The sequence below is a fragment of the Drosophila subpulchrella genome, unplaced genomic scaffold (assembly GCF_014743375.2).
Source record: "Drosophila subpulchrella strain 33 F10 #4 breed RU33 unplaced genomic scaffold, RU_Dsub_v1.1 Primary Assembly Seq157, whole genome shotgun sequence".
In the NCBI taxonomy this organism is placed as follows: Eukaryota; Metazoa; Arthropoda; class Insecta; order Diptera; family Drosophilidae; genus Drosophila; species Drosophila subpulchrella.
The window spans coordinates 101075-128039 of NW_023665495.1; the positions used below are offsets into that span (position 1 = coordinate 101075).

A 26965-nucleotide genomic window follows, 5' to 3' on the forward strand; every position below is an offset into this window, starting at 1 on the left:
TAGTAGCTGTTATGATCTGTTATTAGATGGTTAGTTTCTGTGTAGTAGCTGTTTACTAGTTGTTATTAGCTAGTTACTATCCGTTTATTAGATGTTTACTAACTCTTTATTAGTTGTATAATAGCTGTTTACTAGTTGATATTAGCTGTTATTAACGGCTATGAGCTGTAATTAGATGGCTCATATCTGTTTGGTAGTTGTTTACTAGCTATTAAATAGATGTAAGTTCGGGTAGGATGTGTCCTGTGATTGGAAAGAAATCAGTAGAACCCCCTAATTGACTTTTTGGTAATAAAACAATGCCTAAATCAAGAGCATACAAAATAACTACTATTAAAGTTAATAAAAATTCTTTGTGGTAAAGATAACAAAAGAAAGCATTATGTTAACGAAAGACAATTTTTATAGTTAAGTTTTGAAGACCATGGTACGACATCAATAAAACATCAGAGATTAATCGAAAAAGCTTTGAATCTAATTCATTTTGCTTGGTACAAAATAATTATGTGAACGATGCATAATCATTAGATAGCCTTAAATTTCAAAAAGAATATATTGGAAAGATCAATTTTTTAACAGTTGATTGGAGATGTTTTATTGTAATCGAGACTTTGGAAAATATAATTGAAAATTATGTTGAGTTTGCAAAATGTATATTTATTATTTTTAATTTTACTTTTAAACATTGTACACAAATATTAATATTAAACTTAATATAGTATAAGATAAATATATAAATAAAAACTAATTAAATAAATCATTTGTTATACTACAAAATGTCTAGCTGTCTTTGAAAACCCCAGTCACTTAACCAAAACTTTATTTCCTTTTCGCCTTACAACCTTTTCAACTAAGTATGTGGGGGGGAATCTCTGTTTTTTTGAGTTCTTCTTTATAGAATCTGCCCTGAATTGGGCTACCATCAAAATCTTCAAATAAGTATGTTTTATGTTTAAGTATGTATTCTACACCTATCTTATTTTAATGATTTCAGTTGTATAGTTTGATGTATACCCATTCTCAAAGAAATTTTTATATTTACTTATCGCAGTTTTGACTAACATTTGCGATTCATGTTAAGATTTTCCAATTTATCAAGAAGCTCTTTTAATGAATTATGTATATACTCCATTTGAGTTATCATTTTTATTACTTTGCTTTCCAGCTCTGATACTCTTTTATTCCGTAGTTGAAATGATTTAGTTATAGTTTCCATTTGATGTTATTTCGCTTCGTTGATTTTATCATCTACATAAATTTTAATAGCCAAATCATTTCCATTTATTGGTTTTGAAGAGTTTTTAATTCTTTTATTTTGAACATTTATGTGACCATCAGTGTCTAGATATGTAATATGTAAGACTCTCAACTTCCCTTTTGAAAAGAGAGGAAAAATCTCTATCATTTGAAAAGTGACCAAACTTGTCAATAGACATTTTACTATTAAACAAAATGTGAAAATGTTTTCTAATTTATAAATATATTATTTTTGCTTCCCGCAATTCTTCTATTATTGAAAGAATTTCATTAGTATGGTTATTATTACCAGCAGCAGCCATTAAGAGTTGCAATCAAACCCAGAACCAGTATATTCTTCATTTACTGAAGATGATATTAATGGTTTAATAATTGAAGAATATTTATTCGCGTTACTCGTAGAGTAAAAGGGTATACTAGATTCGTCGGAAAGTATGTAACCGGCAGAAGGAAGCGTTTCCGACCCCACAAAGTATATATATTTTTGATCATGTCCGTCTGTCCGTCTGTCCGGATGAACGCTGAGATCTCGGAAACTATGAGAGCTAGGCTATTGAGATTTGGCGTGCAGATTCCTGCGCTTCTTACGCAGCGCAAGTTTGTTTCAGTAGAGTGCCACGCCCACTCTAACGCCCACAAACCGCCCAAAGCTGTGGCTCTTACAGTTTTGATGCTAGAATAAAAATTTTAACTGAAATGTATTGTTCTCATCAATACCCATCGATTGATAAGAAAAAAGTTGGCCACGCCCACTTTTACGCCCACAAACCGCCCACAAACTTCAAAAGATGGTAAATATGAACGTGGATATCTCGGAAACTATCAAGGATAGAGAATTGAGATCTCAGATTTAGATTCCGTAGCCTTGTGCGCAGCGCAAGTTTGTTACGCGAATATGCCACGTCCACTCTAACGCCCACAAGCCGACCAATCTTGTGGCGCCCACAATTTTCATGCTAGAGACAAAATTTTAGCTGAACTGTATTGGTCTCGTCAATACCTATCGATTGACCCAAAAAAAAATTTGCCACGCGCACTCTAACGCCCATAACGCTTAAGTCTGTCTACCGCCGATAGGTGGCGCATTTCAGTCTCGCTTTGCTGCTTGCATATCTCCATTTCCCTTTGGTCCCTTTAGCTGAGTAACGGGTATCTGATAGTCGAGGTACTTGACTATAGCGTTCTTCCTTGTTTTTAGAACGATTTCCTTTTATTCGACCATCTGGTTGATAGTTTCTTTTGTGAGCACTTATTTCAATTAAAATGTTTTTATATGATTCTATATCATTCTTAGTATAATCCTTAGGACTATTATGAAAAATTAAAGAGTATAGACCTGGTGATAGAGTCCATTAAATTTCACTTCCTAATTCCATTACATTTTTTTTAATTTTAAGTGTACTTTTACCCAACATTAAAATATTATTTTCTTCTCTTGGTCCATAACTATTGTCTAAAATCGTTCCTTGCTTTAACTGATTAATTGTAATTCACCCCGGTTTCTTCATATGCACTTTCATTTAAATCATCTGTGTGAGACTGTTGTGAAACATCGGATTCATCTATTAGAGACTGTTGTGAAAAATCGGATTCATCTATATGAGAGTTTTGTGAAAAAGCATCAACATAAGCATCACTCTCACTATCATTTTCGATTACTCTCTCGTGTACCCTTTTCTTACTTTTAGGTACTCTTATTTTCTCTTTCTTGAACTTAGCCTTAATATCATGTGTATCATTAATATATTCTTTTTTATTCAATTTTTTATTTTCAGTGAGTAATTCATGTAAAGGTTCTGTAATAGGTTTAAAATTTTCCTCCAAATTTGATGTTCTCATTTTTTATTTGTTTCAATTCATCAAATCTTCTTTTTAATGAATTTTTACTTTTCGTTAACTGTTCTAAAAGTTTACTCTTCATTGTTGTCGTTTTCTCTGATACTCATGTGCTACTGGGAAAAATGTAGTATAATTTAAATATTTATAACAAAGGGTTTGAGTTTGAGTTTTATGAAATTTTATTTTTATTTTTATTTATCAAAATAGATACATCAATAATATTAAAAATGAATACATTTTAAGCTTTTTTTAATTCTAAATAGAGATTGTTATCATTCCTTTTAATAATACAAAAAAGATTATCCTTTATATATTCAATTGTTGAATCCTCTAAAGTTGAGTATCGTTCCGGCAAGTACAGCATATACTCTTCAAGTTCAAGAGTGAGGGCCATTCCAAAGCTGGTTTTCTTACGATGAGCTCGTCGAATAGGGTAGCGCACGTCCGATTCCATCTTCGTCTTTGTTAAAAGAGGTTTTGGTGCGTTACCATTAAAATCCTTGAGTACTTTTATCATTTCCGGATTGACCATTTGTAGTTGTTGCTATTGTAGTTTTTTTCTTTTTGTAGTTGTTCTCAGCTGTTTTTAGCAGTTGTAGCTGTTTTTAATGTTGTTGTTTTAAGCTGTTTTTAGCAGTTGTAGCTGTTTTTGTTGTTGTTGTTTTCAGCTGTTTTTAGCAATTTTAGCTGTTTTTGATGTTGTTGTTTTACTGTTTTAAATGTTGTTGATGTTGTTGATTGCAAGATTTTTTAGGTTGAAACTTTAGGTTGAGAACGTTTTAGCTTGAAACTTTTAGGTTGAGACTGTTTGCAGGTGGTTTTTAAATGTGAGTAAACTAACCCTCCCTTTTCTATCTCATTCTTGATTTAGAATCGACCAATCATAGCAGAGAATAGCATGTAAATAGGGTAGGTTTCAAGAATCTTAGAGAAATTACTTGATCATAAAGAAAAAGTTAGAGTGGGAAGAGTTTATATCAACCAAAGTATGAGTATTTAGAGAAACTAATTAAACCGATAAAGGGAATGGGATATTATACGTTCTCACAAAATGATGAAGTTTTACCACCCGCTAAGGCTAAAGAAAACTCTACTATGATTTTTGACGATGTTGCTTGTGAAAAACAAAACAACATTCGTTCATATTTCTGTATGGGACGTCGTAAAAATATAGATTCTTTTTACCTATGTCAAACATATACTCATATTCCAAAACATCTAATACGTGATAACGCGAACATGATTATAATGTTAAAACAAGATGATTTAACTATGCGTCTTTATGTCGTGATCATGTAAATACTGATATGTCCTATGATTCATTTATGAAAATTTGTCAAAAGTGTTGGAGTGATAAATACGGATTCCTCATAATAAGTAAAAATAACGATATGGAAAAAGGAAGACACAGGAAGGGTTTTAATGAATTTATAATTATTTGAGAATATAAGTTTCATTCTGTAAACTATATTTTCACAGTACATTATTAGATTCCAAAATGAGTAGATCATTCACTCTTACATTAAGTGGAAATGAACCCATTACAAACATTTCATATTTCCCACCCATTGAACTGACAAATGGTGAAAATGAGTGTGCACTTATTGACTTTCATATGTACAACTCTATACCCAATGTTGATATAAATAATAATCTATTTCATATTGGTGATAAAGTAATTCAACTTCCAATAGGATCATATGAACTCAATGATATTTATAATTTTCTAAAAAATAAACTAAAAGATTATGATCTTGAAAAAACATTTACGAATTTGGAATTAATGTTTCACCGGGCTATAAAATGAATATCACACCACACAATCTTATTTACTTACCAGTCAACACTAGAGAAATAGGTGCACTCTCTATACACATAACTGATCAGAACGGTGAACTTATAAATTTACGTGGTGAAAACTATACAACTCGTTTACATTTAAGATTAATACAGTGATTATATACAATAAAAGAGGTGATACTTACCATCATCAGCACACTTTTAAACATAAAGTTATAGGAAGAGGATCGAAACCAAAAAGACACACACTTACATTAAAAAATAATTTCATTCTTAAATCACTGGGCTTCAAAGTGCGAGTTTAACTAAAGTTATGGGGTTGAATGAAATATTGGCAGTACGAGAAAAACCTTTCTCTGATGATAGTATATCAAAGAAAGAATATCACAGTTATTAACCCCATCAACAATCATTAAAACCAAATGATGAGATAAGAATTACAATCCAAAATTATGATTTATATGTCTCCCCCATGAGAGTCTTCTAAATTTTCAAGGAGATATTACCCAAATTAAGGAAGGGGGAGCGAACTATGGGAAATTTGACCACTTTTTTTGCCCAAAACCCATTTTTTAAAAGTCGTTAAAAATTGATTTTGCTTATTAGAATGCATCACGATAACATCAATATCTAATGTTACTAACAGAAAAGATTTACAGTGCGCACCACTGTTAAGTTATCAGCTGTGAAAGCCTGTTTTTATTTCAACGAGGTGGCAGCGCTGGTAAGTCGCCTATTATTCTTAATAGTTTAAATTGTCAAAAAGTGTAAAACTATACAAAGCACTGAAGTTTTTGAAATACCATCCAATCAGAGGGACTTGAAACTTGTGTTTGTGACCTTTATATTGTGTTAATTGATTGTGGTGCTCTTATATTCGTATTCTAGTTCTAACCTCAAAAAAAAACCAAATCTTTAAGTTAATTTGTATTTTTAAATGGAGCTGCAAAGTGATTCCAGATGTTTCCACCTCTTAAACCTTTTTTATTTTGTAGAATATTTAGTTCTCATTAAGCTAGGTTAGTATAAAAGTACACTTTTGCGCACTTTTCCTAAAATTGAGCTTTAAAGGCCTCTACCTAATATGGTATGTTTCTCGCATTTTTGTCTGGTAAACGCCAGTTTCGACGTTATCTTAAGAAAAACAGTGTACAATTATATTTCTTATTAAATAACGATATAAGGATGCTTTCTCGGCCGGGATACAGATCTCAGTCAGATCCAGAGTCCTTTACAAGAAAATTTGTAAATCACCGAAACGCCGGACTAGAGGGTTCCACTCCACGGGGGAACAGGTAACTTTGGGGGGGAGTCTTCACCAGAGGTCCTTATTCACGTCGAAGAAAAGCAGATGACGTTGGTCATGCAGAGTCCGGTTCCTGGGTGGCGGCCTAACGGGCTGGCCGGGGTCTTGCACTTCGCATCAGAGGCGAAAAATCCACCGGGCTGGACCTTCGGGCGAGGCCAAGCCGGGAGATTGCTTTGCGGGCGTAAGTCGGGTTTCGCGTCGGAGGCGAAAAATCCACCGGGCTGGACCTTCGGGCGAGGCCAAGCCGGGAGATTGCTTTGCGGGCGTAAGTCGGGTTTCGCGTCGGAGGCGAAAAATCCACCGGGCTGGACCTTCGGGCGAGGCCAAGCCGGGAGATTGCTTTGCGGGCGTAAGTCGGGTTTCGCGTCGGAGGCGAAAAATCCACCGGGCTGGACCTTCGGGCGAGGCCAAGCCGGGAGATTGCTTTGCGGGCGTAAGTCGGCACGAGCGCGGGGCCGCGCACGAGCCCCAGGATGGCGGAGGAACTAGGTTTGGGGATACGGCGGGAAGGGTGTCCACGCACGAATCCCAAAAACTACGGGAGGGGCAGGAAAACTAGGCTTGTGGATACGGCGGGAAGGGTGTCCACGCGCGAATCCCCAAAACCTACAGAGGCGGCGGGAAAACTAGGATTGTGGATACGGCGGGAAGGGTGTCCACGCACGAATCCCAAAACTACGGGAGAGGCAGGAAAACTAGGCTTGTGGATACGGCGGGAAGGGTGTCCACGCGCGAATCCCCAAAACTACGGGAGAGGCAGGAAAACTAGGCTTGTGGATACGGCGGGAAGGGTGTCCACGCACGCATTCCAAAACTACGGGAGAGGCAGGAAACTACTAGACCGGACGGGAAGGGGGTCCACATCCAGGTCCCTAGCTGCGGTGTGGGCGGGGTAAAGTAAGGTTAGCTTTGGTGCCTAACTACGAAAAGGAAACACACGTTCGAGTAATGCAATTAGATATTCTTCACCGTTTATTCATTCCTTTTGTCCTCACTCGGGTCCGCTACACCGTCTTCAGCACATGAGAAACTGACCGTACTAACCTTAGCTGACTTGCTTATGTATATCTATGTGTGCCGCGTGTCACCCGCGTGGCCACTCTCCAGCACTTGATCGCCTCCGCTCGGCTATTTCGAGGAGCACGCGTGACTTTTTGAAACCTCGTTAAGCCGTGTCCGAAACACACGTCTTTTCCGTTCCGCGATCCCGAGAGAAGAGAGCCGCCACGATCGCCGCGTGACCCTCCCTCATTTTTCGGCCTTTTCCTCTATTCGGGATTTCTAGTATTTTCCTACTTCTGGTATTTTAGCTCCTTCGCTTTTCTAGTATTTAACATGTCTTGATGAACTATCGGTTGGCGTTGCCGCCCAGGGTTCTGAACTTAGCTGTGACTTATTTATTCTTAATTAAACTTAACATTTATTATAATTCACTGTATTTCTCTTAAAGCTATAATAACGAAAGTGGTACTTATTGTGGCGCACGCGCCTTCTAGGCGGGTTCGTCACACCCCCCCCTTTCTTCCCGCGGCGCAATGTAGAGGCGCCCGTCGTCCTTGATGGTGACGATGAACTTATAGGCGCCCGCTCCGACGGCTATTCGCACTCGACATCCGCGACCGATACGGGTAGCCACCTTCGACTCTATTTGGCTTATGACGCGTCGGGGTAGGAAGCGTAAATTGTTGCCCCCGATCCAACCTTCTGGTAGTGGGCATAGGTCGTCCTCCGTGTGTGCCGACCGATCTACCTCCGCCGTGGAAGTGGGTGACGCGTTCGTTTCGGTCACTGGTTGCGCGCGTCTGAGAACCGCGTCAATGGTAGGTTCGGGGAACCTAACTCCCGACAGATCCGTGAGGACTTGCTCGAGCATCTGATTCTCCCATTCAGTAAGTGGTTCGCCAGGGTGGGCGCAATTGGGGGCTCGTTGGGGGTTCCCATCCTCTCGTGTCGTGGACCAAAGGTTCCTCCCGCTCTCCGGGCGAGAACGTTCGATGTAGGCTCCGGAGGGTATGGTCTCGGCCGTCTGGTCCTGCTGAGGTGACGCCACAAAGGAACGGCGAAACAGGGGCCTTTCTTCATCATCGTCCTCGGTGTCCGTGACCAACTCGAAGCCGGCCAGATACTCGGAACACGGAAGGAGCGGTGTTGAGATTTCGACGTCGTGTCTCGAACTGATAGGCCCCTCGTCGTAAGGCACCTGCATCTCGGGCGTCTGAGTCAAGCGACGTAGGTCCTGCCGGTTGGGCGGCGAGGTCTGGGTTCCCTGGTCGGACACCTCCTGCCGATGGTCCTCTCTTATTGGGGACGTCTGGACCCCTTGAGAGAGCGTGGCTGGGGTCGTCAAAACTCGTCGGGGAGGAGTTGTTAGACCTTCGGATCCCTTAGCAGCTTCCCCCTCTAGTTGGGCTGTTACGTCGTACGGCGAACGATCGGCCTCGAGGTTACCTCCTTCGCCGGCTTCAAGTGCCGGGCATGGGGGTGGGGATGGAGGTTCATCTGCATATGGCCCTTGCGCAGGTAGTCCAGGTACCTTTATAAGTACCGATCGGACGTCGATGCGCATGAGCGACACGTGTCCGGCGTACCTGCACACCTGATCCTCGGTCGAATGGTGGTAGAAGTGTTCTACGTCCGGAAACTGTGGTTGTCCGGGCCGAGAATACCTCGGATGGCCCGCCCGGGGATCGCGTCTGGTCCACGGGCAGTCCTCCTCCGATTCTGATTGTCGCGACTCGGCGTAGTACGGCTCCCCGGGTCGTCGTCCTTGGGGATGGCCGTACGGTGAGCTGTAGCCGGAGCGTTGGGGTCGACTGAATCGGTCAGCCTCGTGGTCGCTGGCGCTGTCCTCGTCATCGTCGAGGCGGTACGAGGCCGGTTGGGGCGACGTCGGCTGGTAGCCTCGACGCGACTGCCCGGGTCGGGGACTCCACAGACCTCCGCGAAGTCCAGCAAAATGTGGGTCGCCGGGATCCTGGGAATCGCCGCCGTCTACTCCCATTGAGCCGCCCTCGGCTTCACCTTCGGAGGTGGGGGACTCCTCTTCCTCTTCTTCTTCACGGCCGTCCCCATAGTTTGCCCCCGGGTGGAAGGCCTCGGTGTCGCCGGAGTCGTCGGATACCACGATTACCTCGTCCATCTGGAATATTAGTCTAGACTTATTGGTATAACCCTATCTTCTGAACTCTCTACCTAACGGTGTAGCTAACATAGGACCCGTCAATCTTAACCTATTACAATCATTGATCTTAAAACTATCCCGCGGTTCTGGGCGCTTACCGTGCCGGGTCGCTCGCCCCGGTGATGCCGTCGTCGATCGTGTCGGGGGTGTCTACCGCATAGTAGGGTTTAAGCTGTGATATATTGGCGATCCTTCGCCGTCGGTCTCCCGGGCGCCGCAGGCGAACCAAGTTTGGAGACGTAAACTTCGCGACGGTATAGGGACCGTCATATTTGGGAGCGAGTTTGGCGGCGAACCCCTCGGCAGCCTTCGATAAGGGATGTTGTCGCAGCCACACTTGACTCCCTAGTGTTGGTCTCCATTCGCGCCTTCGAAGATTATAGTGCCTCGCCTGTTCTAGAGATGCTCGTTGTAGATTCGATCGCACGATGTCGAAGACCCCCGATCCAGGGGTAAGTTCGTCGTACAACATCGCAGGCAGGCGTAACTCCCGTCCCTGAGTGAGAAATGCGGGAGTATATCCCGTCGAATCCGATATGCTGCTATTGATAGCGAGGGAAATCTCCGGCAACATACTATCCCAAGAACTTTGGTCGTCTTCCGACAGCTGAGATATCAGTGTCTTCACTGTACGATTGGTCCTCTCGGTGGGATTCTCTTGCGGACAATACGGGGCCGTGTACTGGACTTCCACGCCGAGTTTGGTAAAGTAGTCTTTTAGGGCCCGACTTGTGAACTGGGTTCCATTGTCGCACACGAACTTCCGGGGGACGCCCACTCGCCCGAGTATACGTTCCCGAAACGCTCTCTGTACTACAGCGGCGGTGGCTTTCCGGAGTGGGATCAGCTCTACCCATTTGGAGAACACGTCATGGAAGACCAGAAGCATAGAGTTCCCCTGTTTCGAACGGGGCAGTGGACCCACGAAGTCGGCACAGAGAATGTCAAAGGGTTCGTTTACGACGCGGGTTAGCATTTTCCTGGCTGCTTTGGTCTGAACGGTCTTAAATTTCTGGCACGACTCGCAGTGTCGAACATGGTGTTTTGCATCGCGGTACATGCCGGGCCAGAAATATCTTTGTGACAGGCGGTTGATCGTCTTTCGGACCCCCAAGTGTCCTGCGGTCGGGGAATCATGACACTCGTATAAGACGCGGGCTCTATGGGGGGTGGGCACGCAGAGTTTCCACGGGAAGTAGTCCTCGTCGTCAGCTCGGTAACCCATATTCCTGTACAGCTGGTCGTTCTCTAGCATATAGTCCGAGAACTTCTCAGGCTCTTCGAGTACCTTGCTCTTCATCTTACCGATCCACTCGCAGTGGTCCTCGATCTCGACAGCGCCTTGAAGCACCTCACAGGGCTGTCGCGAAAGTGTATCGGCCACGACGTTCAGCTTTCCTCGTCGGTAGCGCACGTCGAATTGGAACTGTTGCAGTTCTAAAGCCCAACGCGCTATTCGCCCGGAAGGACTCTCGATAGAATTTAACCATTTAAGAGCCAAGTGGTCGGTAACGACTTCGAATCGGTAGCCCTCCAAGTAACACCGCATCTTCCTGATGGCCCAGATGACGGCCAGGCACTCTTTCTCTGTCGTCGTATAATTATGCTCCGCAGGAGTTAGTCGGCGGCTAGCGTATGCGATGACCTTCTCTTGACCATCGATGTCCTGGGATAGCACCGCTCCCAAACCGACGTCACTCGCATCAGTCTGTAAAACAAACTTCTGGTCGAAATCCGGACAACCCAACACAGGGGCGGTAGTCAGGCATCTTCTAATCTCTTCCAAGGCGGTCTGTTGTCCTGGTCCCCAGGTCCACTTCTGCCCTTTCTTCAGTAGGGCGGTCATTGGTTGTACGATGGTCGCGAAGCTAGGGACGAACCTCCGATACCATGAGGCCATCCCGATCCATTGGCGAAGTTCCTTCAGGTTGGTGGGGGTCTTCAACCCATTAATCGCGGACACCTTCTCGGGGTCTGTCTGAATCCCTTCACCACTGATCACATGACTGAGGTAGGCCAGTTTTTGCTTGAAGAAAGTACACTTCTTTGGATTTATCCTCAAATTTGCCGCCCGCAATCTGCGGAACACTTCGGCGAGGTTAACGAAGTGCTGTTCCTCTGTAGCGCTAATGACAATAATGTCGTCTAAGTAAGCGAAGGCGACCGGCTCCATCTCCGCCCCGATTACGCTATCCAGAGCGCGTTGGAACGTGGCACTGGCGGAGTGCAGTCCAAAGGGCATGACCTTCCACTGGTATAGTCCCCGACCTGGAACGGTGAAGGCTGTGTATTGGCGACTACCCCTGGCCATGGGTATCTGCCAATAGCCGTTTTTCAGATCCAACGTAGAGATGTACCGTGCGTGACGCAACTTCTCCAGGATGTGGTTGATCCTCGGGACCGGGTAGGCGTCGGGCACCGAATGTGCGTTCAACTGTCGGTAGTCAACGCACATGCGCCAATCGCCAGCCTTTTTCTTCACCAACACGATTGGTGCGCTGTGTGGGCTCCGGGAAGGCTCGATGGCTCCGGAGCGGAGCAGCTCGTCTACTTGGGTATCGATGACATGTTGCATCGCGGGGTTCCTGGGGTAATACCGTTGCTTCAATGGTTTATCGTCGCGCATGACGATACGGTGTTCGGCGACATGCGAAACCCCCTGAAGACTCTCGAACAAAGCTAACTCCCGGTTGATGAAGCTTTGTTGCCCCAGGCTCAAAGGTACGATTTGTCGGTCTTCGTCGTGCTCTCCTGCTCCCATCCCTGCGGGTATCCCGGTGTCGTCTATCGCAGCCGTGTCCCGCCTCGGCGTCGGTCTGAGAACCTCTGGACCTCCTTGTCTGGCAGTCCCCAATTGGACTTTAAACTTGACGGGGCGTACTGCTTCCCCTCGATCGTCCCTCGGTGGTATGAGCACTGGGAGTAACAACGGATCGCCTTCCGCTTGTGGCTCGGGCTGCAAGTCAAGGGTGGCTTGCCCACATCGCACGCGCGTTCCTGCGGTCTTGAGGAAATCCATCCCAAGTATCACTCGATCCAACATGGTGGGCATCACCAACATGGGTAATAGTACTGTGGTGCCCGCCAACGTGACCGGAGTTCGCCACAACTTCGTAACATTCAGACATGACCGGTCGGCCAACGCTATTCTAGTGTCCACATCCCGAACCTCGCCGGCGCGGGCGACCAGGTTTGTAAAACTTTCGCTGGCGAAACTCCTTGATGCCCCAGTGTCGACGGTGGCGTCCACCCATCTGTCTCCGACTTCTATCGCTGCCGTGATGAGCCCCCCGTGTACCCTTAACGGGGGGTTTGCTGGGGTCGAACCGATGCTTCGTTCGTCTCCGCCGCACCCAGATTCCGGCGGAGACGTCCTCCGTTTCCCGAGGCATCCCGACGGCAGCACTGTATGGTTAGAACTCCCACTCGACCACAATCCCAACAGAAGTCGCGGCGTGGGTTGGGACAGTCTCGACGGAAGTGTCCGTTCTCACCGCAGCGGCCGCAGGCCCGTTGCACGTCTACTCGGGAGGTTCCTTGCTCGATCATACGGGTGGGTCACGCGGCCTGCCTGTGTAGTACTCTCCGGGCTCCGGAAGGGATTCGGCGACCGTCGAAGTCGCGATCCCTCGCTGTTTCCGCCCGTCATTCCTGGGGCTCCCCCTCGAATCAACTCGAGTTGTTTGACACTCTCGTACTCGGTAGCCATGTGTGTCAGCTGCTTCAATGACGCGCATTCGCCGCGCTTGATATACAGCCGATACTCGGGAGCCATGTTCTCGTATGCCCGGTACAACTCTTCCTCTTCTCGGTACCCAGCCTGTTGCATCTTCGTCCTGAGCTCGATCAGGTAAGTTTTGAAAGACTCTCCTTTCCTCTGCATGTGAGTGCGAATCTCGTCCTCTAACCTTTCGAAATATCGGGGAGGTAGGAAGAAATCCAGAAATTCCCTTCGGAAAGTTTCCCAAGAGGCAGATTGCAGATGGCTAGTGCGGAGCCACCCTGCTGCCGAGCCCTCGAAAATTTCGGACATGGCCCGGGGGATCTCGTCCGGATTTATCCTGTATGTCGTCATCTTCTCCTCGAGTGCGGCGACGAGAGCCAACGGATCTGAGCTACCGTCGAACCGTAGGTTCCACTTATGCATCTTCTCGGGGAGCAAACGTTGGGTGAGAGTCGTGTTACCTTGCACATTTTTTTCCTGTAGGCCGGTGGCTGGGCGAACATCTCCTGGCGGCGTCCGGATGCCGCGTGTCGTCCCTGGATGTATCCCTCGAAGACGCGTTGGATCGGCGTTGATCGGCGCGGCGTCCGAGCCGACGGGGATCCGGAGGGACTCCGCAAATTGTCCCATCTCATCGTTCTTCCCCGCAGGGTTAGGGCTCGGGGCCCGACTGCTATACTGTTCCTGCAACTGAGCTAGTCGAGTCCACACCCGCTGTGGGAAGGATCTTGTGTTGACTAGGTTAGCGAACGTCCTCCTGGCCTCCTCGACGGTACCATCCGCTTTAAAGCCAAACTCAACGGCGAGTGAGTTGAGTTCGTCCTTTCGGCGAGCATATATCCAGCGAACTCCTACACCAGGGTTTTTGATAAAATCGGTTTCCTCGGACTCACCGTCTGATTCCTTAGGGGTACTCATCGTCTTGTTTTCCTGGACGGACTTCCTTCTTAAATCCTACGATTCCTCCCCGACTCCGGGTAGGGGCGGTCGTCTCGACTCTCCGGGCGAATCTTCCCTTTTCACGGTGGTTCTTTAGGCCACTTGGATAAATGCCCCGCTAGTCTCGGTGTCCCTGTTCGGGCGCCACTTGTAAGGATGCTTTCTCGGCCGGGATACAGATCTCAGTCAGATCCAGAGTCCTTTACAAGAAAATTTGTAAATCACCGAAACGCCGGACTAGAGGGTTCCACTCCACGGGGGAACAGGTAACTTTGGGGGGGAGTCTTCACCAGAGGTCCTTATTCACGTCGAAGAAAAGCAGATGACGTTGGTCATGCAGAGTCCGGTTCCTGGGTGGCGGCCTAACGGGCTGGCCGGGGTCTTGCACTTCGCATCAGAGGCGAAAAATCCACCGGGCTGGACCTTCGGGCGAGGCCAAGCCGGGAGATTGCTTTGCGGGCGTAAGTCGGGTTTCGCGTCGGAGGCGAAAAATCCACCGGGCTGGACCTTCGGGCGAGGCCAAGCCGGGAGATTGCTTTGCGGGCGTAAGTCGGGTTTCGCGTCGGAGGCGAAAAATCCACCGGGCTGGACCTTCGGGCGAGGCCAAGCCGGGAGATTGCTTTGCGGGCGTAAGTCGGGTTTCGCGTCGGAGGCGAAAAATCCACCGGGCTGGACCTTCGGGCGAGGCCAAGCCGGGAGATTGCTTTGCGGGCGTAAGTCGGCACGAGCGCGGGGCCGCGCACGAGCCCCAGGATGGCGGAGGAACTAGGTTTGGGGATACGGCGGGAAGGGTGTCCACGCACGAATCCCAAAAACTACGGGAGGGGCAGGAAAACTAGGCTTGTGGATACGGCGGGAAGGGTGTCCACGCGCGAGTCCCCAAAACCTACAGAGGCGGCGGGAAAACTAGGATTGTGGATACGGCGGGAAGGGTGTCCACGCACGAATCCCAAAACTACGGGAGAGGCAGGAAAACTAGGCTTGTGGATACGGCGGGAAGGGTGTCCACGCGCGAATCCCCAAAACTACGGGAGAGGCAGGAAAACTAGGCTTGTGGATACGGCGGGAAGGGTGTCCACGCACGCATCCCAAAACTACGGGAGAGGCAGGAAACTACTAGACCGGACGGGAAGGGGGTCCACATCCAGGTCCCTAGCTGCGGTGTGGGCGGGGTAAAGTAAGGTTAGCTTTGGTGCCTAACTACGAAAAGGAAACACACGTTCGAGTAATGCAATTAGATATTCTTCACCGTTTATTCATTCCTTTTGTCCTCACTCGGGTCCGCTACACCGTCTTCAGCACATGAGAAACTGACCGTACTAACCTTAGCTGACTTGCTTATGTATATCTATGTGTGCCGCGTGTCACCCGCGTGGCCACTCTCCAGCACTTGATCGCCTCCGCTCGGCTATTTCGAGGAGCACGCGTGACTTTTTGAAACCTCGTTAAGCCGTGTCCGAAACACACGTCTTTTCCGTTCCGCGATCCCGAGAGAAGAGAGCCGCCACGATCGCCGCGTGACCCTCCCTCATTTTTCGGCCTTTTCCTCTATTCGGGATTTCTAGTATTTTCCTACTTCTGGTATTTTAGCTCCTTCGCTTTTCTAGTATTTAACATGTCTTGATGAACTATCGGTTGGCGTTGCCGCCCAGGGTTCTGAACTTAGCTGTGACTTATTTATTCTTAATTAAACTTAACATTTATTATAATTCACTGTATTTCTCTTAAAGCTATAATAACGAAAGTGGTACTTATTGTGGCGCACGCGCTTCTAGGCGGGTTCGTCACAACGATTATTTTAAAATTATTTTACAACATCATTTCACTTACTTATCGTTGATATAAAAGATTTTTGTATTTTTGTTAAGAATTATAGTGATAACAAAACAAACAAGGAAGAACGCTATAGTCGAGTACCTCGACTATCAGATACCCGTTACTTAGCTAAAGGGACCAAAGGGAAATGGAGATATGCAAGCAGCAAAGCGATATTGAAATGCGCCACCTATCGGCGGTAGACAGATTTAAGCGTTATGGGCGTTAGAGTGGGCGTGACAAATTTTTTTTGGGTCAATCGATAGGTATTGACGCGACCAATACAGTTCAGTAAAAATTTTTATCTAGCATGAAAATTGTGAGCGCCACAGGCTTGGGCGGTTTGTGGGCGTTAGAGTGGGCGTGGCATATTTGCGGGTGTTAGGGAACATTTTGTTAAGGGGAACATGGCTAATTATACCAAAAAGTCTGCGAAAAAGAGTTCTGGACTAGCTCATGAAGGACACCCCGGTGAGTCGTCGATTGAGAGTCAAGGTGTGGTGGCCACGCGTTGATCGAGATGTGGAAAACTTTGTCAAATTGTGCAAAGATTGCATATTAGTCTCTCAACCGTTGGGGCCGTCCCCGATGCAAAGAACTGTTTTTCCAATAAGCCCATGGAACTCAAACGTCAAATAAGTTCTCATACTCATAGACTATTTTTCTAAATATACTGAAGTAAAGTTTGTACAGTCCATATCATCGGAATCGATTATCGGGGCAGGTCAGGGAAAGCACAGTTTATAAATTGGAGTTGTTATATTTGAAATTAATTACACCGATATCGTGATCCCTCCGATCCATATCGATAGAAACTATCGCACTAGGGTTTGGCAACGCCTTCAGCTGTCAGTACTCTCTCCTTTTGTAAAAGGGTATACTAGATTCCCACTAGACCCCATAAAGTATATATATTCTTGATCAGGATCACTAGCCGAGTCGATCTAGCCATGTCCGTCTATCCGTCTGTCTGTCTGTCCGGATGAACGCTGAGATCTCGGAAACTATGAGAGCTAGGCTATTGAGATTTGGCGTGCAGATTCCTGAGCTTCTTACGCAGCGCAAATTTGTTTCAGTAGAGTGCCACGCCCATTCTTACGCCCACAAACCGCCCAAAACTGTGGCTCCTACAGTTTTGATGCTTTTAATGCATCAATACCTATCGATTGACATAAAAAAAGTTTGCTACGCCCACTTTAACGCCCACAAACCGCCCACAAACTTCAAAAAATCGTAAGTATGAACGCGGATATCTCGGAAACTATCAAAGATAAAGAATTGGGATTTCAGATTTAGATTTCGTAGCCTTGTACGCAGCGCAAGTTTGTTACGCGAATATGCCACGCCCACTCTAACGCCCACAACTGAAATGTATTGGTCTCGTGAATACCTATCGATTGATCCAAAAAATGTTGCCACGCCCACTCTAACGCCCATAACGCTTAAGTCTGTCTACCGCCGGTAGGTGGCGCATTTCAATCTCGTTTGGCTGCTTGCATATCTCCATTTCCCTTTGGTCCCTTTAGCTGAATAACGGGTATCTGATAGTCGAGGTACTCGACTATAGCGTTCTTCCTTGTTTTCTACTACTTTGTGCGTAAGAACATATAGCCACACCGCTACAAAAAACGTAAGACCGAACCGACAGCAATTCGAGCACTTAATCATTGGATACAGTTTGGACGAATTGTATTTTCTAGGCAATTCTCCCTGGCCGAGACTAAGGGCCAGACATTTGGCGACCGTGACAGGACTGCGACGTCCATCGGAAAAGGAATTTCGATCCAAGCTACTAAGCTGCGAAAGCTCTCAGATTGCTGGAAGCTCTGCGGCATCTTCCGAAGATCGGGGAATTTGGTAAATTGACGACTTATTTGCCAAGGGAAACATTCGGCCTGCCAGACGCATCCCAAGCTTCATCTGTAACCTAACTTCACCACGTGCAGGTTACGCAATCCCCTCCCTTTGGTAAGCTCTCCAAACTTTTTCGCAAAACCGCAAGTACTCGCATACTCTGATACCTTGCTTGTGTTGCATTTAAAATAACCTAGATAACCTAGAACCTAGATAGACATATATATTATAAGAATCTGGTTGTTAATTTATTATACCCGTTACTCGTAGAGTAAAAGGAATTCGTCGGAAAGTATGTAACAGGCAGAAGGAAGCGTTTCCGACCCCATAAAGTATATATATTCTTGATCAGGATCACTAGCCGAGTCGATCTAGCCATGTCCGTCTGTCCGTCTGTCCGTCTGTCCGTCTGTCCGTCTGTCCGTATGAACGCTGAGATCTTGGAAACTATAAGAGCTACAATACTGGGATTAGGCATGCAGATTCCTGAGATTCCTGCGCAGCGCAAGTTTATTTCAAAAGAGTGCCACGCCCACTCTTACGCCCACAAACCGCCTAGAACCGTGGATCCTACAGTTTTGATGCTAGAATAAAAATTTTAACTGAAATGTATTGTTCTCATCAATACCTACCGATTGACCCAAAAAAAAGTTTGCCACGCCCACTATAACGCCCACGAACCGCCCACAAACTTCAAAAAATCGTAAATATGAACGCGGATATCTCGGAAAATATCAAAGATAGAGAAACGGGGTTTTGAGATTTAGATTCCGTAGGCTAAAGCGCAGCGCAAGTTTGTTACGCGAATATGCCACGCCCACTCTAAAGCCCACAAACCGCCCAAATCTGTGGCGCCCACAATTTTTATGCTAGATAAAAAATGTTAACTGAAATGTGTTGGTCTCGTAAATACCTATCGATTGATCTAAAAAAGGTTTGCCACGCCCACTCTAACGCCCACAAACCGCCCAAGCCTGTGGCGCCCACAATTTTCGTGCTAGATAAAAAATTTAAACTGAAATGTATTGGTCTCGTCAATACCTATCGATTGATTTTAAAAAAACTTTGCCACGCCCACTCTAACGCCCAAAACGCTTAAATCTGTCTACCGCCGGTAGGTGGCGCATTTGCTGCTTGCATATCTCCATTTTCCTTTGGTCCATTTAGCTGAGTAACGGGTATCTGATAGTCGAGGTACTCGACTATAGCGTTCTTCCTTGTTTGTTCTTTATTTACCACACGCCCGTTAGGGCATAGGTTTTATTTATAAGTTTAGACAGAGCTATTACTCTGGAGTACCAATTAAGACTAACTTAAAACTCCTATCCAGCTGCAGCTCGAGGCCTTTGTCTTCCTGCAGCGCTGTCGCCAAGGTGCCGAGTCAGCATTTTTGTCCCGGCCCATGGCGATCACTCGCTCCGCGAGTGCTCCAGTCTGGCTCCGGGCAATTGCACTTGTAGCGCGCGGTCAGCTATTTCTTCAATGCGCGTGCAGGCCACCGGATATGGCCTGCAACTCTGCAGTTTCTCTCCGTGAGAACTGCCTGCGTTAACTTATATATTTCTCCTTGGCACCTGTCTGCATATTCGCAAGCGCACCGGTGCACAGGGTGCTTCGGGTAAAGTAAGAGACGGAAGTAAATCCACCGTTTTCACAATGAAACAAAAATTATAAACGCTAATATTTGTATTTGGTTAAACACAAGAATTTACATTGAGATTTCATCATGCCGGGCCCCGGCGAAGAAGGTCAAGTCTCAACCGCCGATGTAAAGTTAAACAATCTACGCGAGGTGGAAAAACACATCTCAAACATTCAAGAGAAGGTGAAGCCATGCGGAAGCCAGGAGGATGCAGGAGTACTTCAGTGCCGACTACAAGTCCACTACCGAGAATTATCAAACATGCAGACACAAATCGAAAATCTGATCGCCGTTGATACTGAGCGCGCAGGCCAAGAAGACCGATTTATAGCCGCCAAATATAGCATCTCCTCATTGTTGCAGCCCAAAAGCAAACCAAGCTCAACGCTTCCATGGCCGTTGGGTCAGCTCACACAACCAGGTTGCCGAAATTGAAATTACCACATTTCGACGGCAAATACGTAGCATTTAAACGGTTGAAAGGCTCATTCCTGAACCTAGTGCATAACGATCAAATCCTCATCACGATAGATAAATTCAATTACCTTCTGAGTTGTTTGTCAGGCTCGGCACTCGAGGTTGTTCAATCCGTTCACGTTACGGATGACAACTACAATCACGTTCATCACGTTCGCGACCGCTGAAGAGAGCGGACGTGTCTTGTGCGAGCTCCGCGAAAAGTGCAAGAAAGTTGATAAATTAAATGCAAACAAAACAAAAAAACTAAACTGGTTAATATCAAATAAGCAAAAAGACGCTAAAACCCAAAGAAATTTAGGTTTCAACACACAAAATCGGTGTAATGACTTTGACTAGCACAGACATTGTTTCATCTTATAATAATAAATAAGTGCCACGCTAATAAAGGCTCAATGAGCTACGAACAGAATAAAGAGCGACTCAGCTCCGCGAGCCGAAGAGACGGTTACTTTTCGTATGTCTCAACGCGTGATAGCGAAGTGCAAAAAACGACCCTACTGTCGGTCGATAGCCAAAGAGCACGATCTTGCTCACCATGCTTACTTACGGTTACCCCTACTCCGACGGCGTGGAGTCAACAATGCAAAACCCCCCCACCATCAGTTTCGACCCCTGGCGCACCAACAACATGCAACGGTAAAACTTCTGCATCAGCACTAAATTTGTCAGCAACAACTGCAGCTACAACAAAAAAACCAACAACAACCACAGCTACGACTATTATTTCGGAATCGACTGCAACCGCAGCTCTAAATACAACGGCAACAAAAACCACGACAACAAATCAAAACCAAAACAAAATTCAGCAAGCGGGTCCGGCCATACAGACCGAACAAGATCGGTACATCCATATCAAGCGTAAGCTTAGCCCGCAGAACACCACTGTAGGTAACAAGGCAAAAATAAACCGTGTCCAAATAGAAGATAAATTACCCGGGAGATCCAACAGCAATAGATTTGCGCTTCTAGCAGAAAATGAACCAGAACGGGCTCAGGAGACCCAACCGAAATTTAAGCCCCCACCAATTTACATTAGGGAGAAAATCTCGAACGCCCTGGTCAACAAAATTGTTGCGCTGACGGGGGACGGAAACTTTCATGTTGTTCCGGTCACAAAAAGGGATATCCATGAAACCAAGCTTCAGACCAAATCTGAAGAACATTTCCGAGCAGTATCCAAATACTTGGAGGAAGCTAGGAAAAGCTACTACACGTACCAACTAAAAAGCAGTAAGGGCCTGCAAGTGGTACTAAAAGGAATCGAGCCCGCCGTAACCGCCAAGGAAGTTAACGATGCTCTCAAGGAAAAAGGGTTTTCTGCAAAGAACGTCAGTAACATTATAAACAGGAAAAAGGAGCCGCAACCACTCTTCAGGGTCGAGCTAGAGCAGTCTTGAAGAAAAATGAGGTGCACCCCATTTATAACCTGCAATACTTATTGCACCAAAGAATTAACGTGGAAGAGCCACATAAAAGGAACGGCCCAGTGCAATGCACAAATTGTCAGGAGTATGGACACACCAGGGCATACTGTTCACTTCGAACAGTCTGTGTAGCGTGTGGAGACTTCCACAATTCGGCTAACTGCCCTGCCAACAAAGAAGACCCCAAAAAGAAAAAATGCGTTAATTGTCAAGGTAACCACACGGCAAACTACAGGGGCTGTCCGATCTACAAGGAGATGAAGGACCGCATGCGAAAAGTTTTAGCAACGCGCCATCAGAATACCCAAAATGCGTACACTTACTCGCGTACGACGCCGGAAGTATTTTTCGGCACGGCTGCAAGATCATCATTTGGTCAACTAAATACCCAGAAGGGATTCTCATACGCCGATGCCCTTCGATCGGGGACGGAAAACCCACTCCAGTCTAATCTAGGAAACGCTCAGCAGATCCAAGTACAGTCGAAAAGCGCTCTGGCAACTATGATGGTCACCATGCAACAAAGTATGATGGAACTTATGTCATTCATGAAAACGACCATGCAAACACTGGTTAAAAACCAGAACATGGTGATACAGCTACTTGTAGCTAAGCAGTCCAAATAATCAGATGGCAAATCTACGAATAACCATGTGGAACGCCAATGGCGTTTCACGGCACAACCTTGAAGTAACACAGTTCCTGAATGAAAACCATATCGACATTATGTTACTGGTAGAGACGCACCTCACAAACAAATACAACTTCCAAATAAGAGGCTATACTTTCTACCGCATAGACCATCCAGATGGTAAAGCCCACGGCGGAACCGGCATCCTAATCAGGGAACGCATCAAGCACCACTTTCACCAAAGGTTTTCAACTAATTACTTGCAAGCCACGTCTATCAAGGTGCAGTCAGGCAACGGAAACATCACCATAGCCGCTGTCTACTGCCCGCCTCGCTTTACAATTTCTGAAGGACAATTCATGGACTTCTACAACTTGCTTGGAGATCGCTTTATAGCTGCAGGGGACTATAATGCCAAACACACGCACTGGGGATCACGCCTTGTGACTCCCAAAGGAAGGTAATTATACAATGCAATCATAGAACCGAACAACAAATTAGACTATGTTTCCCCTGGCAGCCCCACATACTGGCCAACAGACCCCAGGAAAGTTCCAGACCTAATAGACTTTGCGGTGACAAAAAACATTCCCCGCAATATAATAAGCGCCAAAGCGATTTCGGACCTGTCGTCAGACCATTCGCCAGTGCTAATAACTCTTCTTCAAAGCACAAAAACCACAGATCACCCCCTCAGGCTGACGTCGCACAGAACCAACTGGTTAAAATATAAAAAGTATGTAAGCTCACACATCAAATTAACCCCTCACTTCAACATCGAAGCGGACATCGACTGCTCTACCGATGCTCTTGAAGAAGTATTCGTGGAGGCAGCCACTATCTCAACACCACAAGGCAGGGACGTGCAAACAAACCACTTCAAAACTAATCTGCAAATTGAACGGTTAGTCCTAGAAAAGAGGCGCCTGCGACGTGCCTGGCAAACCAACAAATCGCCGTCATCAAAACAACGTCTTAAGGAAGCCACTCGCACACTAAACGAGCTCTAAAGCAAGAAACAGAAAATGCACAGCTGCAGTACAAAAAACTTTCGCCAACCAGTACAAAACATCCTCTGTGGAGGGCTCACCCAAATCTGAGCTCTCCAATCGAAACAATCACTCCGATAAGAAACTCATCTGGCATCTGGGTCCGCAGCGACGAAGATAGAGCCGAAACTTTTGCTTTACATCTCAGAAACGTCTTCCAGCCGAACCCTGCCACTGGTTCATTTTTCCTACCACAAATCGAATCTGAATCTATTTCCCTACCACCATTGTTTCAGCCAAAGGAGATCGCGAAAGTCATTGGTGAACTGAAACCGAAAAATGCCCCTGGCGGTGACCAAATAACCCAAAAAATGTTAATTGAACTTCCAAACTCTGCCATTGAGGTTATTTGTAAGCTCTTCAATGGGATTATAACTCTCGGCTACTATCCGAAAAAATGGAAAAAATCTATCATCATTATGATACCGAAGCCCGGAAAAGACCACACAATTCCGTCATCCTAGAGACCAATTAGTTTATTATCGTGTCTGTCTAAGCTGTTCGAAAAATGCCTTCTAACTCGCATAACACCATATCTAGGAGCACACAATGTTATCCCTGCTCATGAATTTCGATTTCGTCAAAGCCATGGAACAATCGAACAAGTTAACAGAATAACATCAGAAATACGCACAGCCTTTGAGCATCGGGAATACTGCAGCGCAATATTCTTTGATTTATCTCAAGCCTTCGATCGAGTATGGCTAGGTGGCCTCATGCACAAAATCAAAACACACTTGCCTGATTACACTCACAAGCTTATTGAGTCGTATCTATACAACAGGACCTTCGCAGTAAGGTGCAATACAACAACATCCGACGACTACATTATCAAAGCCGGAGTCCCGCAAGGAAGCGCGCTAGGGCCTACTCTGTTCCTCCTATACACAGCGGATATTCCCACGAACGAGCAGCTAACAACATCTACGTTCGCTGACGACACCGCATTTTTAAGTCGCTCGAGGTGCCCAGGCCGAGCCACAACACAGCTAGCAAACCACCTTCTCGTAGTAGAGAGGTGGCTATCTGATTGGCGGACTAAAATAAATGAACAAAAATGTAAACACATAACGTTTACTCTCAACAGGCAAACAGGCCCTCCACTATTATTGAATAATACGCAGATTCCCCAAGTCAACGATGTAACGTATCTCGGCGTCCACCTTGACAGACGACTTACCTGGAGAAGACACATCGAACGCAAGAAAGTACATCTAAAACTAAAGGCCACCAGCTTCCACTGGATTCTTAACGCTCGTTCGCCCCTGCGTCTGGACTACAAGGTTTTGCTATACAACTCCACTCTCAAGCCCATCTGGACATACGGCTCCCAGCTATGGGGAAACGCCAGCAGAAGCAACATAGACATTATACAGCGCGTTCAATCGAAAATCCTGCGAACTATCACTGGGGCATCATGGTATATTCGCAACCAAAACATCCACAGGGACCTAAGCATTCCTACCGTAAAAGATGAAATAGACAAACAAAAAGCGTCCTACAACGAAAAACTCTCTGCGCACCCCAATCGCCTCGCAAGAAGCTTGACTTGGATTTCCAGCCGATCCCGTCTACAACGCAACGACCTGCAAAGCCAGCTATAACTTTCGGGCCCCTTTAGCAGAAAAGCAGTCATATGACTGTGAGATAGATTAATTAGTCTAAGACTTGATACACTTATTGTTAGTATCCAAAGGGAGAAGATTCAATAAATAAATAGCAAAGCATTAAAAAAAACAACAAAAGGCATTAGAACATCTAGACGCGGGCTATGACAACGACCTTTTAATCTTTTCAGATTGCCTCTCTAGCCTTTCGAGATGCCAACGATGAAACATCCGGACTCCACAGCATTACAAAGGCTAACCGACAATGCATCAGCAATACGAGCATCACTACTTTCCATCGGATCTACGGAACAGAGTATGAATGTCATTATGATTCACATTTTCCTGTCGAAGGTTGATTACGAAACCAAGACAAAGTACGATGAACGGCAAGACTACGTGGGATGATTGTTAAACCATTCTCAATCATAGGCTTCAATTTCTGGAAGGCCACCGAGCTCTGGATCACCGAACACCACATAAGACCAAGCACTTACAGGCTTCAAGGACGTTTTTAAGCACTGCAGTTTCCTGCATACACTGCCACTCAAGCGGTCATTACGCGCGCTATGACTCGGTCAAAACTGCGGGCGCTTGCATTAATTGCATGAACAAAGGACATATATTAAAGTACTGCCCGTGAAAGTCCAAATGCAGGACACGGTCAAGTTGCCATTTAAGGCGAATCCTGATAGATTTGGACACTCGCAAAGGAATGCACTGAACAGGTTTAAATCACTGGATTGAGACGCGCCACTCAAGACAGCATATGATTTGTTTACGAAGGAGTATGAATCCTTGGGCCATATGTCTGTTGTCAAAAATGTAGATGAAAGGTTACGTGGGCATATTAGTGCCCGAGTCCTGACAGGGACCTGGGGCCGAGGGAGAGGCGTCCGATATTCTGGCACCATTTGCCGGCATAAGCTACGTCGTATTTGGGTCGTGGGATCTTGGTAAGCCTCTCTCCAACATAACGAGAATAAATATTAAGAGTACCTGCAAAATAATATTAGTCATAAAGTTCGTCAGTCGTCAGTCCACACTGCCCCACAAGCTTAGCTGTCGCTTGATCGCAATACGATCGGGCTGTGTTTTGGCCATATTCCCTTCCCTTCACACATTCGTGTGCCAATGGGTCGTCGCGCGCCGCGCAATGCGATCCCCTATTGTCAAGGTTGTCCGTCAAAAGTAATGTCATTATTCTTGACCTACTCCACATCTCGCGTCAGCACATCCCCTTAAAAGAGCTCTAGCACTTCATGTTGTGATATTCTTTTACATTACAAATTTATTGGATAATATTTATATCGGCGAGTGCCGTGGATGACTTACATAATGTTGGCTAGATCATGTGGAAATTAAACTAATTGACAATATTTGGTTAGCGGAGAGTATCGAATTTACACATCAGCAAAATGCTGACTATTCACGACTACAAAACGTCGCTCAGAGAGCTCTTGCAATTGTACATACAACAACAAGGCTGATACTGGCCGCTGGAAAAGTTTATAGCAGTCTATAAAACTGTAGGATACTGCACGGATATTTATGTAGGATCGCCGGTGATGGTTCAAAGATAATCTCAACAATTAAGTTTAATGACTTTATTTAATTGATAGACAATAAGATATTCCGTTTTACATCTTCTTCCTCGGAAAAACAGAAAGCAAAAGCGAGTACTCTATGCGACGATTCTTTTCGTGCGGTATCGAATATAATATTTTAACAGAGTTGCAAGCGATAATTTTACGTTAACAGATTTGAATATACCTTAATGTAAATAAAGTAAAATAAGTTTAGGCAGAGCTGTTGTAGACATGACCACTCCTTGTCTTCTTTTCCTTTCCCACATTTATATATGTATGTTTATAAGAAAGGAACCGTGTTCCGACAAACTTACCACCTCTTTAAATCCTGGGGGATGAGATCTCGACGCTCCGGATCCTGGGCTTTGGAAAATATTATATTGGTTATATGTTTATATAAATATACGTACACCAAAATACGACTGTTCTTAAGTATACCAATTCACTTAAACACAAAATATATAGTTATATTATGCCAGAGGCATGCGACTTCTTCAACGGCTTATCATCATGATTCGCACTTCGTCTATCGATTCGGTTGGTTTAAATGTATTTCAGTGCATGTTTGAATGCTTCCAATGTTTTTTGTTGCTCCTCACTTGTTCTCCAATTGTATTACTTGAGGATATTAGTCTTTGGTTATGCATGAGTTCACTTTAGCTTTAGTTGGCTCGGTTAACACATTTATATTGCACCACTACTTTCTCCGAAGTACGTTATTGATCACCACGCTTTTGAACGGATGGCTCCTACAGCTGAACAATTTACAGGAGCATGGGGATCACGGGTACAGCGGCTACAAACATCACGGTATGTCAGATGTCA

The 26965-nt window shown here is 45.6% G+C and overlaps 1 protein-coding gene across 1 annotated transcript in view; it reads right to left on the reverse strand.

The window, feature by feature from the left end:
• LOC119559010 (neurotrimin-like) overlaps positions 1–26965 on the reverse strand; it is a gene marked incomplete at its 3' end in the record, with an annotated part of 145120 nt that overhangs the window by 83012 nt on the left and 35143 nt on the right. The window lies entirely within an intron of this gene.